The 18,169-nt window shown below is 33.1% G+C and overlaps 1 long non-coding RNA gene across 2 annotated transcripts; it reads right to left on the bottom strand.

The window, feature by feature from the left end:
* Positions 1 to 446: 446 nt before the first annotated feature.
* On the bottom strand, positions 447 to 2,746 carry LOC107896568 (uncharacterized). 2 transcript variants are annotated; one of them, XR_001683779.2, is made up of 5 exons: positions 2,700 to 2,746; positions 2,539 to 2,602; positions 1,968 to 2,117; positions 956 to 1,036; positions 447 to 690 (listed from the first exon to the last, which is right to left on the bottom strand). It is a non-coding gene; the product is annotated as an uncharacterized lncRNA (long non-coding RNA). The 2 variants fall into 2 exon arrangements; XR_001683778.2 differs by having other exon boundaries at positions 2,539 to 2,607; positions 2,700 to 2,743.
* Between the last annotated feature and the right edge of the window lie 15,423 nt (positions 2,747 to 18,169).

Here is an 18,169-nt window from a genome sequence, read left to right as displayed (position 1 = left end):
CTCAATTTATCTCAATTTTATGATTTCAACTAAAGTTCCATTTGTTATTTACATAATTTTTATATAAAACTTTTTACCTGTGTTATAATCTAAAATTAATTAATTGTATTAAACACAATTTTTATTACAAATAAAAGAAAAAGTCACAAAGCATCCAAAAGAAAAATAGCATCTTTTTATTTTTCGATGCTATTTTTCTTTTTTCAACCAAAAGAAACAAAAAAATGTTTGTTTATCTACATTATAAGGTGACGTTAATGAAAAAGTTTTGCATTAATGATTGCTTTAAAGGAAATGATTAAACAAATTATACCAAATGATATAACCCCAAAAGGTTCAAGATTTGGTAATTTAAGTTTCCCTAGAATTGCCAGTATATTTGCTTAGTTACTTTGTCCACCAAATCCCAATGCTCCATAACAATACTCAACAGCTTTGCCAACCGGTTCGATATCGAAGAGATAAATACAATTTATTCTAATTGTTGAATAAAATAATACAAAATTCATTCAACTCTACACATCATCAGTAATGGTAAGATTATTATACCACAACAGTACCTTTGAAAAACTTAAACCAAGGTTTTCTACAACAAAATTGAGGTCTCTCAAAACTATGAACTTGTTCATCCTGTTAAACCAACAGGCTTTTAGTGTAAGAACTAAGCTACTCCAGGCAAGCCAAAAGTATCTGCAAGGAACATCAATAGGATATTGATAGGCATATAACTTAAGTCTAACACAAAACTAGAATACAAGAAAGTGAATTTGAAATAAAACTAACACTAGCATAAGGATACAATTTTACTTTACATGAGCCATTTCAACTGGTACGATTGAAAACAGGAATGTGAGAGCAGGAAATATGTGCAGCGCATTATTAAAGGAAAATGCAGCCTAAAATGAATGTTGGCAAGGAAGGAAAGGTAAGGAACTATCAAGTCCAAGAGCCTGACCTTTTAAACTGTATTAGAATCCAGCGGAACAAAAGAAATAATTCAAGCAGTCATTCTGCTTCTGTCTAGCAACTCCACCAGCTGAAAAAAGTAGTACAGTTCAAAATCAGAGACCAAATCTCTGTTCATGATATTGATTTACTTGGTTTAGCCATTTATAAATTCTTTGTCAGAAAATATAGTGTCATGATACCATTTAATCTTCTTTATGTTGTTTATGGGCAAGGGAGAAGTGGGTTAGCTGGTTATAAACTACTTTATGTTGTTTCCTTCCTAAGAACACAAATGACATCCAAAGATCTCCAAGAAGAAAAGTTAGTTTGATGACTTCTATTCAAAGACTGATGAAACCAAAAGTGGTCATGTTATACCAGTTTCTATATCGTAGTTGTTAACTCAAGAAAAGGATGGGAAATATGATGCTCTATTCTCATCAAAACATGTAATCTTTTACAATAAAACAAAAGTTCTGAGGCCAGCTATATCATCATGTGGAAGTCTCCCAAAAAGCCGCACCACAAACTCTGATTCAAAGTTTGAAGCTTTACAAACTCAGACTGGATCCATATCATATCAATACTACTATTGCTTTTTAACTTTACACCAACACAAAGGCTGAAATTTCAGGGAGCCGCACAAGATGAAAAAGAATAAAAAATTTTAATAATTAAAGAAGTCTCCAAAACAATTGCCAGAATTCTCTGACCAATTGACACACTTACAAAGTTAAACGGTCTTAATTATACAGAAACTTATGGTCAAGAATTCTAAACATAAACACTATTGCCCTTTTCTACAATAGAGGAGGAGAAAATTTAACCCCATGCCAAAGGGGTCAACAGGGGCAGGAGGTTGTTGGAAGTTATATAAAGCATGAGATTACCATTAAACAGTCATATCCCAAAGTTTAGAACAAGAAAAAGGTCTTGGTCATTTTGACAAAAAACATAACAAATCCATCACTTAAGTATGTTTGTGTGTGTGAGTGTGCGTCTGTAAAAGAGAGAGAGACCTTAGATAATGCAAAAAGCTGAGAATGCATGCCGTTTTGATCACGATTAAAATTGGGCCCAAGGCGTTCCATCAGTGCCACAAAACACCAAAATGATTTTGACTCATCCTCCATCACAAACAAAATTGGAGATAGCAGATCGCTCATCCCCTGTAAGAAAGGAAAAGATGAAACACACAACCATATAGAAGAAAAGTTCCACAATGTACATAAAACTTCTGAGAAATTCATGCATTAGAAATAAAAACAAGCTATAAGCCTAAACATTTACATGCCTGATCAAATGATCTACAACAAAATGTAGAAACTGGAATACAAAAATTGCACTCTGATGTGCGTCTCTACATGTGTATGTGTCTCTATTTTGTTAGAATCATGTAAAGATAAACAGAATGCATTCAAAACATACCAACAACCATCTCTTCGACATGGTAAAATTTAACAGGAGAGAAGAAAATATCAGAATAAATCATCATCAAAGGACAAAAGCCTCACAATATTTTGCAACTAAATTATGGCATGTAATGAAGAAAACAAAATTATAACATACATGAGCCATTTCAGTTAATACCTTACCACCGTGTTGTTTTAGCTCAGACATATCATCAAAATATCCTCTATTCAATTCATCAGCACTGCCCTAAATTAAATTAAAACAATTATTTATATTAAATTTTATGGAAAAAAGAGCACCTAACAAAATTTCAATAAACAAACAAAGCTTAAACTTACAGTCATGCTCGTTCTTTCTCGACTTGATCCTTGTTTGCAAGCTGCACGCACAAGACAAAAAGTTAGAAAGAACTATAACTTAAAAAATCAAATATTTTAGAGTTAAAAATGGGGAGATGGAGGAATTGCCTTGTAAATATCGAAGAAGCGAATGGATGATTTTGAAGCGAAATATTGAGGATGTGAAGGGGAAATCTTTGGGTCATGACTTAGGAGGTATTGACAATTTGAAATCGAAGCTCGTGCCTAGTTTATCACTCGGTTTACCCTCAACATTTTCGGTTTTCGATTTAGATTTCAATTCCCCTTCTAAGAACCCTCTTGCTCTTTCCAACAATCGATGTAATTTTATAAATCAAAAATAAGAAATGGAAGAGAGGAAAAGAAAAACTCTATTGAGAGAAAGAAAAAGAAAGCAGAAAAAAGAGGGCAGAAAAATTGGAAGAGAGGAATATGGAAGGAACGGAGGGAGAAAAAGGGGAGTGTTTCAGGTAAGAAAATGGGAGAGGGAAAAGTGGGGAGAGTTTTTGTGGTGATGGTCTCCTTAAACACCGAATCAGTATTCGGTGGTGAGGAAACAAAATAGAAATCAGGCAATTTTACTGCATAGACCCGTAATGGAATAAGCCCATAAAAAGGGCATTTCATTGAGCCAAACAGGTGTTTAGGGTGGGCCCACGGAATATAGTTGTAATGGCTATGGTATTACATTCGACCAAATATATTGTTAATATATAAAAATGCTTCAAGTAATTTAATAACAATAACATAAAATGATAATGATGAGCTACAATAATTAATTCATTTGAGGAAAATCACCTTATTTGGCCAATAGTGCAGGATACATACACTCTGTGTAGGATAATATCTTCCGTTGAGGGTTTGATACCAACTTCCCTCAATAGAAAGTAATAAAAAAAAGTAATTATTTTTTAAGCACAATGAAATTACAGATAATGAAATTGTAATTAGAAATATTTGATAATAATATTCATATATAACTTGAATAAATCTTAAGATACAAATATGATTTGTGGTTATAATCAAAATAAAATAATATGATTTTTTATTTTAAAAAATTATGAATTAATAATAGAGTAGATATGAAATGATATTAAAATAATAGTTATAAAGTATATGTGAAGATAGTGTTGATATGAAATGAAAAATTATAACATATATCTTAAATTAAGGTAATGAATCATGATGTAATTAAATAATAAAATTTGAATTATTGATGTTGTATTATAAAATAAAAATAAATAAAAAAAAAAGTGTTCACATGTGAAGAAAAGAAGTTAGGATAATCCCTTCCACATTCATTCTATCCTTTATTATTATTAGGGATTAATAAGGGGTATTATAATTATTGATGAATTTAGGGTTTATAACTAAAGTAGTCATTATGTTGTGTAGAACTTACTTATTATATATTTTTATAGAAATTAACTAAATCAATTCTTTACTATCTAAGTTAACTTGTGACAGCCTTAATTTGGCCCTAGTTGGAAAGTGGTTTCGGGATCACAAAACCGAGTCACAAAAATAATTAGATGTTATATTTTGTGTTTGTTTCATGTGAAAGTGCATGTGTGAAAATTTCATGCTTTGATTTTGTCAATTGTGAGTGAAATTATGAAATAGGACTTATGTGAAAATTTCTGAAAATGCTATAGGCTAATTTGTAGTGGGCAAATAATTTGTAGAGCAAAATAAGAGGATTTGCATGTCAAACCTCCCATTTTATGTGTAGTGGCCGACCATCATGTTGGTGGTAGACAACATGTGCACTTGATAATAATAAATTAAGACATGAAGTTATGGTACTAATTGATATGTGTCATTTTATGTCATAAATAAAGAGTAATAAAATAACAAAAGGAACTGAAGGACAAAGTTTTGTCCATCTTTGTTCATCATAGCTGAAAATAGGAGAGCAAGAGAGGAGAAAGCTCTTGACAAATTCAGTCATTAGGGGGAAGAAGGTGCAAGGTAAGTTCATGGTAGTTTGCTTCTATCTTGATGTTCATGAGTTCTTCTTGATTCTACCTTAACTCATGAAGCATATTTTGATTTTTTGGTTGTGTTGTGAGCATTCGGTCATGAATTGAAATGAGGGAAATGGTTGTTGTTTCATGTTATTTTGATGAAAAATGGAAGATAGGTGAAGTTGAGCCAAGCAAATGAGCATGCATGTGCCTTAGATGCTAAGGGGGAAAATCGGCTAACATGTTGTGTGTATTATGGCCGAATGTGAACTTGGATAATATTGAGTAATGTTTGTGCTTTAAAATGATGAAATAGAGATTATGCTTAAGTGAAATCATAGGTATGTGATGATTGATTTGTGATATGCATGTTTAAATAACATGCATGCAAGGTATGTGTGAAAGAGTGATTTGGTAATAAATCTGCTTGGGACAGCAGCAGTAACGTGATTTTGGAAAATCACCATAAATTGTGGGAGATGATTTAGAATCATAATAAATTATGTAATTAAAGATTAATGAGTCTAGTTTCTTATAAAAGAAACCGTGTAAGAAAAAGAGTTTCCGATAATGAGATATTTGAAGTGATGTGGGACAGGGTCAAAATGACTTCTAGATCCTCTGTTTTGTTTTTATAAAATCATTATAAATTATACAAAAATGGTTATAAGATTAAGTTTATATGCTTAGACTCCTTAATTAGTCTAGTTTCAAATGAAATAAACGAGAACATATTTTGAATTCTGTAAAATGAGAAATTCGATTCGTAGTGAAGAGTGGTCAGATTAGTCAAATAGTGAAACAAGGGAAACTTTAAGAAAGATCTGGTATTGATTGGCCAAACCAAAAATTCTTAAAATTTTATGGATGGAAGATATATGAGTCTATTTTCAGGGAAAATTAACGAAAATTGATTTAGGGTTTTGTAACTCCATTTATAAATGATTTAGTGACTATTGCTCAGGAAGACAGCTTATAGTGAAATTTTGATTATGTGGTAAACATTGACAAAAATTTGTTAATGAGTCGCTTATTGATTTCTTATAAGCTTACTATGATCTGCAGGTGTGGAATTCGAATATATATATAATATTTTGAAAGTGATGCTTGAATAGTCGAATAATGACTAAGTTTAAAATTGTTGAATTTAAGCTCAAGAGCATAGAGGGGCAAATTCGGATAAGGGAAAAGAGAAAGTAGTCGAATAGCCGTTGTAATCGTTCGGCAACATTCGAGGTAAGTTCTTAAGTGTTTAAGCTTGATTCCTTTTTATATGCCTAAGAGTTAAATTAATATGGCAAAGAGAATGTAAATTTTATTTAGTTAATGTGCCGAATATGTAATGATAAATGTAAATTTTATTTAGTTAATGTGCCGAATATGTAATGATTTAAGGCTATAAGCCGATTATGGCTATTATGCTTAAGTTGAATTGGATTTGGAAATTTGATGCACTAAATGAGTGTTACAATGAATAACCTATGCCGTATATGTGCTGGTAGAGATATTACGATATGTGGATTCGTTCCGTAAAGTAAATTATTCAGGTACGAACAACCTAATTAAGTACATGTGAATTAAATAAATTTGATGATTGATGTGAATCGAACATATAAGAAATGGTTTCATGTTTATGTTCAACTATGAGACCTTTTGTTAAATTGACAATCGATTTCGTTCAATACATCAAGTTGGTCAGGTATGCGATATGTACTTATGCATGTTAAATCGATTGGAATTGAATCATGAATGTGAATTGAGAAGCATAGGTGAAAATGCCTATTTCATATAGGTGAGTAAGGGTAAAACCATTGTAAATTATCGATAAGGATGAGCTATGTACGGAACCGTCTTATAATTGCTAATTTGAATGGTTGCGTACGAATCAGTGAGCAAGATGTATTGTATTGAGATGATGCTTCAGTGAAAATATACATATGTTCTTTTTGTTGACTGAACATTAAATTTAAGTTATGAGTCGTATGTGACTAGCATATCTAGTTGAATTTGATACTATTAACTGATGTACTAAGATATGTGTTCCAATGTGAAATTAAACCCTATGTGGTTGAAAGGATGAAAATCTTTGTTCATAGATATGTGTTTCAGTTATACATGATTGAAGTATAAGTTATGAAAGTGGGAAAGAACAGGTGAATTGTTTATCGAAATATGATATCCGAGTTAAATTTCGCAAGCTTCGTGCTGGTAATATATCCGGGTTAAATCCCGCAGGCTTCGTGCTGGTATTATATCCGGGTTAAATCCCGCAGGCTTCGTGCTGGTAATATATCCGGGTTAAATCCCGCAGGCTTCGTGCTGGTATTATATCCGGGTTAAATCCCGCAGGCCTAGTGTTGGTATTATATTCGGGCCTTTGAGCCTAGCAGACTATTATGCCGGTGAGACATTATTCGGGCCTTTCGAGCCTAGTAGGCTATAATGCCGGTGAAATGATATCGGGCCTCGAGCCTAGCAGGTGAAATACCGGTGAATGAATAAAAGTCTAAGGTTAAGGCACCTCGTATTAGTTTGACAAATGAATACATTCAATACGTTAAGTGGGCCAGGTATGCACTATGTACTCATATGTGAGTTCGATTTGAATGGAATCACGAGTGTATAATGTGATACATATGTGAATAAATGTTATAACTATATCTATGACCATGATACATTCGGTCAAGGTGTGAAAGTTTTTGATTTATTTATGTTATATGAATTCAGATTAAATGTTATAAGAATGCTGAATGTGCATTATGTGCTTGTATATATTCGGCCAAATGGTAATATACCTAGAAAATGGCCTTTTGAGAAATTGAATAATCGAAGTATAATTGCATTTAATTGTTTGCACTGCTTAAAACTTACTAAGCTTATGAAAGCTTACTCCGTTTGTTATGTTCTCTGTTCTATAGATTGTTGGCTCCAGTTACTTGCTCGGGTTGGAGTTCGCCGGAGATATTATCACACTGTCGAGCTCACGCTATTGGTGTAAGTAAATTCTAGTATTTCGAGTCTATGGCATGTATAGGGTTTTAATGTTGAGTATATGATATTATAATTTAGCCAAAGGTGGTGGCTTGTATTGATAAAGTGTTTTGGCCATGTAAATAAGCCTATGTTGGCTAGTGATGTTTTGGGCCTCGTAAGCCCATATATGGACAGATTACATGTGAAAAGAAAAGTTTTAAATTGATTGAAATTTTTCGGCACGGTTTTTGTGTGATTGATTGAGTTTAAGTTGGGTAACATCTCGAACCCTGTTCCGGCGAGGGATACGGGTGAGGGGTGTTACATAACTCGTCCAACTCTTCTCTATTATTATTATTATTATTATATTTGTATCCCAAGTTAACTATTAACAACGAATTAAATAACCACTTGAAAAGATTTAATTCATTCTGAAATTTAAATCAACTAATTGAAAAAACAAAGATGAGGGAGATATATAAATGAAAATAGAAATCTTATTCCCATAATCCAAATCCAAAAGTTTATTGAAATTCGCAAAACAAAATTTGCAAGTAATTGCTCTTGAAAACTAAAGAAAACTGAAACACTAATAGCCCTTATTTAACTTATCTTTAAATTAGTTTTTTACAACTCAGTCTAATTGTTAAAGGGACAAAAATAGTAAAGAAGAAGAAGAAGCAAAATCAGGTAAAAAATATCCCAACCAAACAAACAAGGCGTTGCAGCACTCGCCCCAAGCATTGCATCGGGCTTTTCCTCTTCGTTTCACCTTCATGCAATCTTCAATCCTTGTTTAAGCTAGGTTTACCTACAATCAAGCCATAAAACACTTTTAAATTAATTCAAACTACCTAAAAACATATAAAATATATATATATAAAAAAACTCCTAAGAAAAATCCTAAGAATGCAAAATGTATGCATGGTTTGCAAATTACACAAATATAAATTCATGCAATTTCACTTAAAAAAACAAGACCAAATCTGGATGTCAAATATAGTCATGTTGAGTAGTCATCGTAATCTGGACGCTACATAGCAATGCCTGATCAACAAATTATTCAATGATCATATTGGGTGAAGCGTTGAGGCCTACATCGATGATATGTTGGTCAAATGTGTGACCACAAAGCAACATGTCAAGGATCTACAAGAAGTGTTCACAATTTTGAGAAAGTATAACATAAAACTAAGCCCAATCAAGTGTGCGTTCGGTGTTGGTGTGGGTAAATTTTTGGGATTCATGATCTCTGGTAGAGGAATCAAAGCCAACCCATAGAATATCAAAGCTATTCTTAACTTAACTCCCCAGATACGAAGGATATTCATAGGTTGATAGGCAAAACTGTGGCTGTAACACCCCCTACCCGTATTCATTGCCAGAATAGGGTACGAGGCATTACCGGAATTTACTAAACATTTTAAGATAATTTTGAGTCATTTATTATTCATATTTTGAAATAATCATAACGTCTCTCTATTGGGCTCTCGAAGCCTAAAACATACATTAGAAACCAACTGGAATAAAATCGAGATCATAAAAATTTTCGTAAAATCTTAAATTATATTTTCATCTAAGTACTTACCATTTCAATGCTCCTTATAATTAAACATGTTACCATTCAATTAATAGCTTGGCACTTGTCTAAGCGTCAAACAACAACATTATTAGTATACTTGCACATATTTCATATAAATTCAACATTAATATACCTATTTTCTCAACATATCACACTTGAATTTAATAATAGTCTCAACTTACATAATTTCCTTGTATCAACATATCAAAGATAATTATATATGTACATGTCACAAAATATATTATTCTCTTACTGTTTCTTCATAAGCATATATCATTCATTTCGTTATGTCAATATTTCATGCACCATCATTTCCTTATATCTTGTATATATTTATTTCGGTAATAGTTTGTATTAAACTTAACATAAATTACATTTCATGTACCCATACTTATTTCATTTATCTATCTTCTTAATTATTTCATACAACTATTTTGTACATATATTTCCATATGACCAATTCTTGTAAACATTTCACACAACCATTTCATATAACCATTCCATCTTATACATATTACCTGAATATCGATTGTTCAATAGATTTCTTGGCGTTTCTCTTCCTCGGCCTTATTTATCTTCAACATGATGTCATAATATCTTTCAACGATGGTTTTACTCGTTTTCTGTCATGTTGCCATGGTATCTTTCAACCATGGTCTTATTCATTTTCCCGTCATGTTGCCATGGTATCTTTCAACCATGGTCTTACTCATTTCATGTTAGGTTGCCATGGTATCTTTCAACCATGGTCTTATTCATTTCATATCACGTTGCCATGGTATCTTTCAACCATGGTCTTACACATTTCATATCACATTGCCATGGTATCTTTCAACCATGGTCTTACACATTTCATATCAGGTTGTCATGGTATCTTTCAACCATGGTCTTACACATTTCATATCAGGTTGCCATGGTATCTTTCAACCATGGTCTTACATATTCCATATCACGTTGCCATGGTATCTTTCAACCATGGTCTTACACATTCCATATCAGAGAGCACACTCCCGCGAACCTCATCCTTACAGTGGGATTACCAGTCCAGGCTAAATCCCCTGTAATATAAACTCATAGAGTATTGTCGGAATTACCAGCCCAGGCTAAATCCCCTGCAACGACAATTACTCTAATGAGCTTGGATCTGAATTACCAGTCCAGGCTAAATTCAGACCCTAATTCGGATTACCCGCCCGGGCTAAATCCATTTTCCACATATTCTTCGAGAGGGCTATATCAGGATAGGATCACCCGTCCGGGCTAGATCCTTTTTACCGTCAATTCCTTTTCAGAGATCCATCGAATTTTCCTTCCATTCAACCGTGATTTTTTTCCCTTTTTTTTTCAAATATATCAATGTTTCATAAATTTCCATATAATGAACATTCAAATCATATTCATATAAAAAAACATGCATTTCAAGCATTTAAGAATATAATTCAAGTTACACGAACTTACTTGGCGAAATTGCAGAAATATCAAGATTAAGGGGCATTTTGGTAATTTACCATTTTCCCAATTTTCACCCGATCTTAAATTGAAAATTTCATTCAATTTATTAATTTAGATAATAAAAAAATTCATTCCCTTCAATTTGGTCATTTTTGACATTTTTACAAAATTACCCCTGAAGTTTTACTTTTATTCAATTCAGTCCTTAAGCCTAAAACATGCAAATTAGCCATGCTAGCTGGATATTCATATATATTTTCCTCCTCCTCCTCCTCCCCATTCCACATCCTTAATGTATATAACACACTTGTAAGTAACCTTATCTATAATCTTTATTATTTACTTTTATGAATATTCAAGTTGTCCACCTGTGTCATAGTCACTAAATTATTTATATCTGGAGCTATATAACTCCAAATTAAGATCTGATAATTTTTCCTAAAACTAGACTCATATATCTTCTTACCATAAAATTTTCAGAATTTTTGGTTTAGCCAATAAGTACAGTTTATTCTTTAAAGTTACCCCTCTTCTGCTGTCTAACAGTTCCGACTCTTCTTCACTAAAAATTAATTATATCCTCGTAAAAGATTCAAATGATTTTTTCATTTGTTTTTATGGAAAATAGGCTCATTAAGGATTCTAAACATATAAATTTAAGCCCGTAATTATTTTTCTCCAATTTTTTATGATTTTCCAAAGTCAAAACAGGGGAACCCGAAATCATTCTGACCTTGTCTCATAAAATTTATTATATCTCATGATTCACAATTCCATTGCTTACATAGTTTCTTTTATAAGAAACTAGACTCAATAAGATTTAATTTCATATTTTATTCATCCTCTAATTTGATTTATACAATTTTTGGTGATTTTTCAAAGTTACACTACTGCTGCTGTCCAAAACAGTTTTAATGAAAAATGTTAATTTTCATTTTGCCCCAAATTTCATAGTTTATACAATTCAGTCCTTGCTCAATTAACCCCTCAATTGAGCTAATTTTTCTCAATTAATACTTTAGTCTATCATTTTAAACTTCTTCATAACCCCTAAAAATCAGAACTTTAGCATTAGACATTAATTCCAAACTCTTTCTTAATTAGGTCCTAAAATGAATTTTCCATCAATTTTACTTGATAAAATCATCATATACCAAAAGTAAAGCTTCAATTCTATGATTATTCATCATATTATTTCAGCACTCATCCATAAAAACTTTAAAAATTAGCCATGGAATCAAAAACTAATGAAATAGTAAGTTCGACCCAATTGTAAAATTCCAAAAACATAGAAATTTCAAGGAGAAAGCAAGAATTAAACTTACATGAAGCTAGAGCATGAAAACCAGCTTGAATCCCCTTCCATGGCTGTTTTTCAGCTGATGAATATGAAGAGAAATGAAGAGAATTCTAGATATTCCAATTTAATCCCATTTTTATTTAGCAAATTTTGGCAATTTTCCAATTTTGCCCTTATTTCACCCATTTCCTGATTTTTCTCAGCTATTGTAGCCCAAAATATCTCATTTGGGCTTATTTTCACTTTAAGTCCTTCCTCATTTGACAATTGAGCTATTTAATCCTTTTAGCAACTTTTACACATTTTCCAATTTAATCCCTTTTATTTAATTGACCACCCAAACGTCAAAATTTTCTAACGACATTTTAACACTACCTTATTGACATTCCGTAAATATTTATAAAAATATTTATAGCTCGGTTTATAACATCGAGATCTCAATACCTCTTTTTCTCAATTTTTTGACCAAATAAATCTTTATAAAACACAATTTACTATTCCAAAAATCTTTTAAAAACTACATTTGGCTCGTAAATATTAAATAATATAATCTACGAGTTCATTTGTCGGATTTGATGGTCTCAAACCACTATTTTCGACATCATTGAAATTCAGGCTATTACAGTGGCATTGAACAAATTTGTCTCAAAGATAGTTGATAGGTGCCTTCTTTTCTTCATGACTCTATGGCACCTTTCAAGTGGACAAAGGATTGTCAAAGATCTTTTGAGAAACTGAAGCGGTACTTGTGTAACACCCTTTAACTGACCTGATCGTCGGGTCAAGGTACCAAGATGTCATATTCATTGCCGAATCGTTTATAGTAATTACATATCAATTAAACATTCTTACTCAAGTTATTAAGCTCATAATACAATTATAATATGATTTATAAACTTATCTGAGCTTAATACGAGCTTACGAAAGCTCCCTAGGTAAGCAAGGGTTGTTTAAGGACATAAATGTAAAGTTCCAAACTATCGAGCACTTGTTACAACTTCATGGATACTATGTCACGACGTCACTCATTGACTAGAGCTTGTTACGACCATAAAGGTACCACATTGCGACATCACTTACTGAGTAAGGCTGGTCATGACTTCAAGAACCCGACGTCGCGACGGGAATTTTTCCACCTTGAATCTTAAGTATTTCACTTCCTATCACCTAAGACAACTTCCTTATGGCAACTATCATCCATTTCAACCATTAAATCATTCAAATACACAAAACTGCAACCTTAAACATCACCTAATTCAACTTAATACAAATTGAAAATTTAGTAGAGCCCATGACACATGATTACAAATCGTTTCGTCCAATCAGGCTTACTATGATAGGGGCAGAAAATATTGTTTTCTTCAAGGTATCAAAGGCTTGCATACATTTGTCGTTGAAGTCGAAAGGTGTGTCTTTCTAAAGCAATTGACTCAAGGGTTTTGAAATTTTGCGAAGTCTTTTATAAACCTTCAATAGAAGCTCACATGTCTTAAGAAGTTTCGCACACCTTGAATGTTTGTTGGTATGTTAACTTCTCTATTATTTCAATTTTTGCTTTTTTTACCTCTAATCCTTTATTAGAAATTTGATGCCAGAGAATGATTCCTTCTTTTACCATAAAGTGTTATTTTTCCCAATTAAGATTCAAATTGATTTCTCCGCATCTTTCCAAGACTCGTTCCAAATTATTTAGACATTTTGTAAATTATTCTCCATAAACAGAAAAATCATCCATGAAAGTGTCTAAGCCTTCTTTTAGCATGTTGGAGAAAATTACAGTAATACATTTCATGCAAGTAGTTGGAGCATTACATAGTTCGAACAACATCCTTTGAAAAGTATATGTTCCTTGTGGATATGTGAACATAGTCTTCTCTTGATCATCTGAATGGATATGAATTTGATGGTATCCTAAATACCCATCAAGGAAACATTAATACTCATTTCCTGCCAGCCTGTCAAGAATTTGATCAATAAAAGGAAGTGAAAAGTGATCCTTCTCAGTTGCATCATTCAGTTTCCTATAATCAATGCATACACACCATCTAGAAGTAGTTCGAGTTGAGATTAACTCATTTTTTTCATTTGCGACCACTGTTAAGCCTCCTTTCTTAGAAACACATTGTGTTTGACTTACCTACTCATTGTCAAAGATAGGATAAACGATCCATGCTTCTAACCATTTTAACAACTCATTCTTCACTACTTTTTTCATTGTGGGATTGAGGCATCGCTGAGCATCAACTACCAATTTCTTTCCTTCTTCAAATTATATCTTATGATGACATAAGATTGGATTAATCCCCCTAATGTCAGTAATAGTCCATCCGATTGCTTCCTTAGGTGTTTTGAGAATATCCAAAAGTGCATTTTATTGTTCCAATAGTAAACCTGTTACAATAACTACGGGTAGGGTGTTGTTATCACCCAAATACTCATACTTTAAATGTAACACCCCTTACCTATACCCGAGACCGGGATATGATACGAGGCATTATCAAACACATACACAGTCATTCATGCAAAAACCGGGTTATAAAATTTTCTTTAGAACAACCTCATTCATACATATACAAATTGTCCCTATTATGGGCCTACGAGGCCCAAAACAGCCATCGAAAAAAAGGATTGGGATTAAATCGGGAAACTAGAGGAAAGCTTGGGAAAATTTCATGTTTTAAGCCTCACACGCTCATATGGAAGCAGGGCACACACCCATATGGCTAGGACACGTTTGTGTGCCTTACCTATGTTGATTTATTTTTCATTTTTATCCTACAGGGATTCTCACACGGTCGAGCACACGCCCGTGTCCTTGGCCTGTGTCCATCACACGGCCTAGACACGCCCGTGTCATCGTCCGTGTCCAAAATCCTTAACATTCTGTTTATGATGTCAGCATCCAATTTGAGGCACACGACCAAGGCACATGCCCATGGCCAGAGGCCGTGTCCTCTACACGGCTGAGATACACGGCCATGTCTCTGCTCGTGTGTTTACTACCATGCATACTGACTTGAAAAATTAGGGTACAGGGGACACACGGTCGGACAACATGCCCATGGAGGCAAACCGCGTGTCACACACGGCTTAGACACATGGCCATATGTCTACCCGTGTGGACCATTTAAAGGCTATTTTCCAAGCCATTGGTCATCCTTTTTCACCCATGTTCACAACCATTAATCTTAATGATATCTAACATAGTCTAAGCATACCCTTAACCACTTGAGCATAGTTTATTTCATATTGACCTTGTCTCATTTGCTCAACGCATACTAAGTTACCCTTTTTGAATTAAGGGTTACCATTGTTGTATTCCACATTTTACACTTAGGCTATAACTTAACCATATAACATTTCATGCCATAAACATTCTTAAGTTATTGGGCCTCATTTTAGTATCCATCCATGATAACCACATCAACACATCACATACAAAAATTTAAGCATTATCATGCAAAATAAGTAGGGTTACAACCCACCTCTATAATGGCCACATCTCATAGCCATATACAAAATAAATTAACATAACATTTAAAGCCATTACTTTGGCAAATCCAATGACACATATAACAAAATGAACAAGGACCCTATACATGCCATTATAACAAGATGAAAGTTTCTATATACCAAAGCGAGACAAGTTGATAGTGTAGACAGTGCTCCAACCGTCTTCCAATCTTCACGAGTCCACGAGCACTATAAAATAAGGAAAAGAAAGGAGAGTAAGCATTAACATGCCTAGTAAGTTCGGATAACAGGAAAGTAAACTTACCGGTTAATTAACATACAACCAAAATAGCTATACAATCCATCTAGTATAGATTATTTTCCCTAACAAGGGTACTCAATCATCAAGTTAGTCTCATAGTGATAAAATATAAGAATCATCTTAGATGAGCTCATCAATTCAAGTATTTCCATTCCTTTGTCTCATTTTAATCCCGTATTTCTCAAAATCTCGATGGATATCTCATTTACTGCCAAATCATACAAGTGATCATTTCAAGTACGCACTCCCCTCACTCATACAGCGGGATTACCAGTCTAGGCTAAATCCCCCATAGTATAAACTCATAGAGTAAATGTCGGGATTACCAGTCCAGGCTAAATCCCCCATAGTATAAACTCATAGAGTAAATGTCGGGATTACCAGTCCAGGCTAAATCCACTGCAACGACAATTACTCTCATGAGCTCGGATCTGAATTATCAGTCCAGGCTAAATTCAGACCCTAATCGGATTGCCCGTTTGGGCTAAATCTATTTCAGTACACATATTCTTCGGGATGCTAGATCACTCAAGGAACACCCGTCCAGGCTAGATCCTTTTTACCGTCAATTCATTTTCGGGAAATCCATCAGATATCATTTTTATTCAACTAGGACATTTTATCATAATATCAATTTCATGAATTATCATACATTGAATATCACTATTATTTTACATACAAGAATATAAATTTGTAATGTATTTAAAAAGTCTACATTTGAGTTACACGAACTTACCTGGTATTCGTTCCGAATTCGTATTTTAGTTTTTCCGAAACTTTTTTCTTTCCACGATCGACCTTTGGGATTGGTCTCTCGGGGTCTATATAAGCAACAATAAATTGTTAATACATTACATTATTCATTCTCGGCCTAAAAATCATCCTAGGGAAAAATGACCATTTTGCCCCTAATATTCACATTTTTTACAACTTAGTCCTAAGGCTCGTATAATGAAATGCATGTAATTTCTTGGCTACCCAAGCCTAGCCGAATGTTTTCTAAGCTCATACCAGCCCATATTTTCCTCTATTTCCCATTTCTACCACACATTTCACACCTTTTTCAAGTAGGTCCCTTTTAGGTGTTTTCATGAAAAATCACTTAGTGAAAGATGTTTATCTAACATCTAACTTTTATAATCCTCCATAAATCATCAAAGAACTATTATCTCATGCATGGGTCAAATTTCTAACATGAGCCCTAGCTTGAAATATGGGTAGAAATGGATAGAGCATGTTACGAGGATCTAAAAAATGTAAAGAACGTTAAAAACGGGGCTATGAGTCACTTACTTTCAAGCTTGAAAATGTCAAAACCCTAGCCTATGAACTCTTTTAAATTTTGGCAGCCACAAGGAAGAAGATGAATGAGTTTTGCTTTGATTTTCCCTTTTTATTTCATTTATTACCAAATGACCAAAATGCCCTTCTTTATTAAACTTTCAAAATTTTCCATGCACGCCCATTTTTGTCCAAAAACTTAGAAATTGAGAAAATTTCTATTTAAGACCTTCTAATTAATAATCCAAAGCAATTTCATACAAATTTCTTCTAGAACCCAAGTTTTGCAATTTATTTAATTTGGTCCCTAATTTCCAATTGGACACCTTACATTTAAAATTTCTTCATGAAAGTTTAACACATGCTTATTTTAATATCCTAGGCCTCATAATAATCATAAAACAAACATTTTAACGTCGGATTTGTGGTCCCGAAACTACTATTCCAACTAGGCCCAATTTTGGAATGTTACATTAAAGGTGATGGAAGTGGTTTTAACTACAACACCAGTGGTTTGAAAATGGATGGAATCATTCAAGACATAAAATTTTCTAATTGACTCAGAGGTTCCTTACATTTTTGTTTCTAATTAATCTGATAAAATTTGTTCCAGCAATTGCTTTAAAAATCCTTCTTCCATGATTTCCTCTACATCTGGGCTATCAATTTCATCATTACTTTCTGGTTCTTCAATGCATTCCTCCTCATCTTCATATATTTCTATTTGTTCAGTGATATTCATTAATTCCTCAATTTGTTCTACCTCTCAGATTTTTTTCTATTTGTGATTATTGCTGCTTATTTTCTAAAAAAAACATATTTCTTATGTGATTTTTGACTAGACACTTCCTCCAACCATCACATCAAATTGTTCTTTACTTTATTGATCTAATCCAACATAAAAATATTGTAAATGGTTGGCCATATGTATTCCACCTCCAAAAGCTTTACGCAAACTTATCTTAAATCAGTCCTAGGCTTGACCAATTGTCTTTGTCAAGTTTTGCTTGAATCGTAACAACTCTTCATGTCTTTAACATCACCAGCATAGGTATAATACGTTGTAATAAACATTGCACAAATTCTTTCCAAGATGTAATGGTTTTTGGCGGTAATGTT

Source organism: Gossypium hirsutum, chromosome A11, assembly GCF_007990345.1.
Source record: "Gossypium hirsutum isolate 1008001.06 chromosome A11, Gossypium_hirsutum_v2.1, whole genome shotgun sequence".
In the NCBI taxonomy this organism is placed as follows: Eukaryota; Viridiplantae; Streptophyta; class Magnoliopsida; order Malvales; family Malvaceae; genus Gossypium; species Gossypium hirsutum.
Note: the sequence above shows the minus strand (reverse complement) of the source record. Positions and strands in the feature narration are given on the sequence as shown.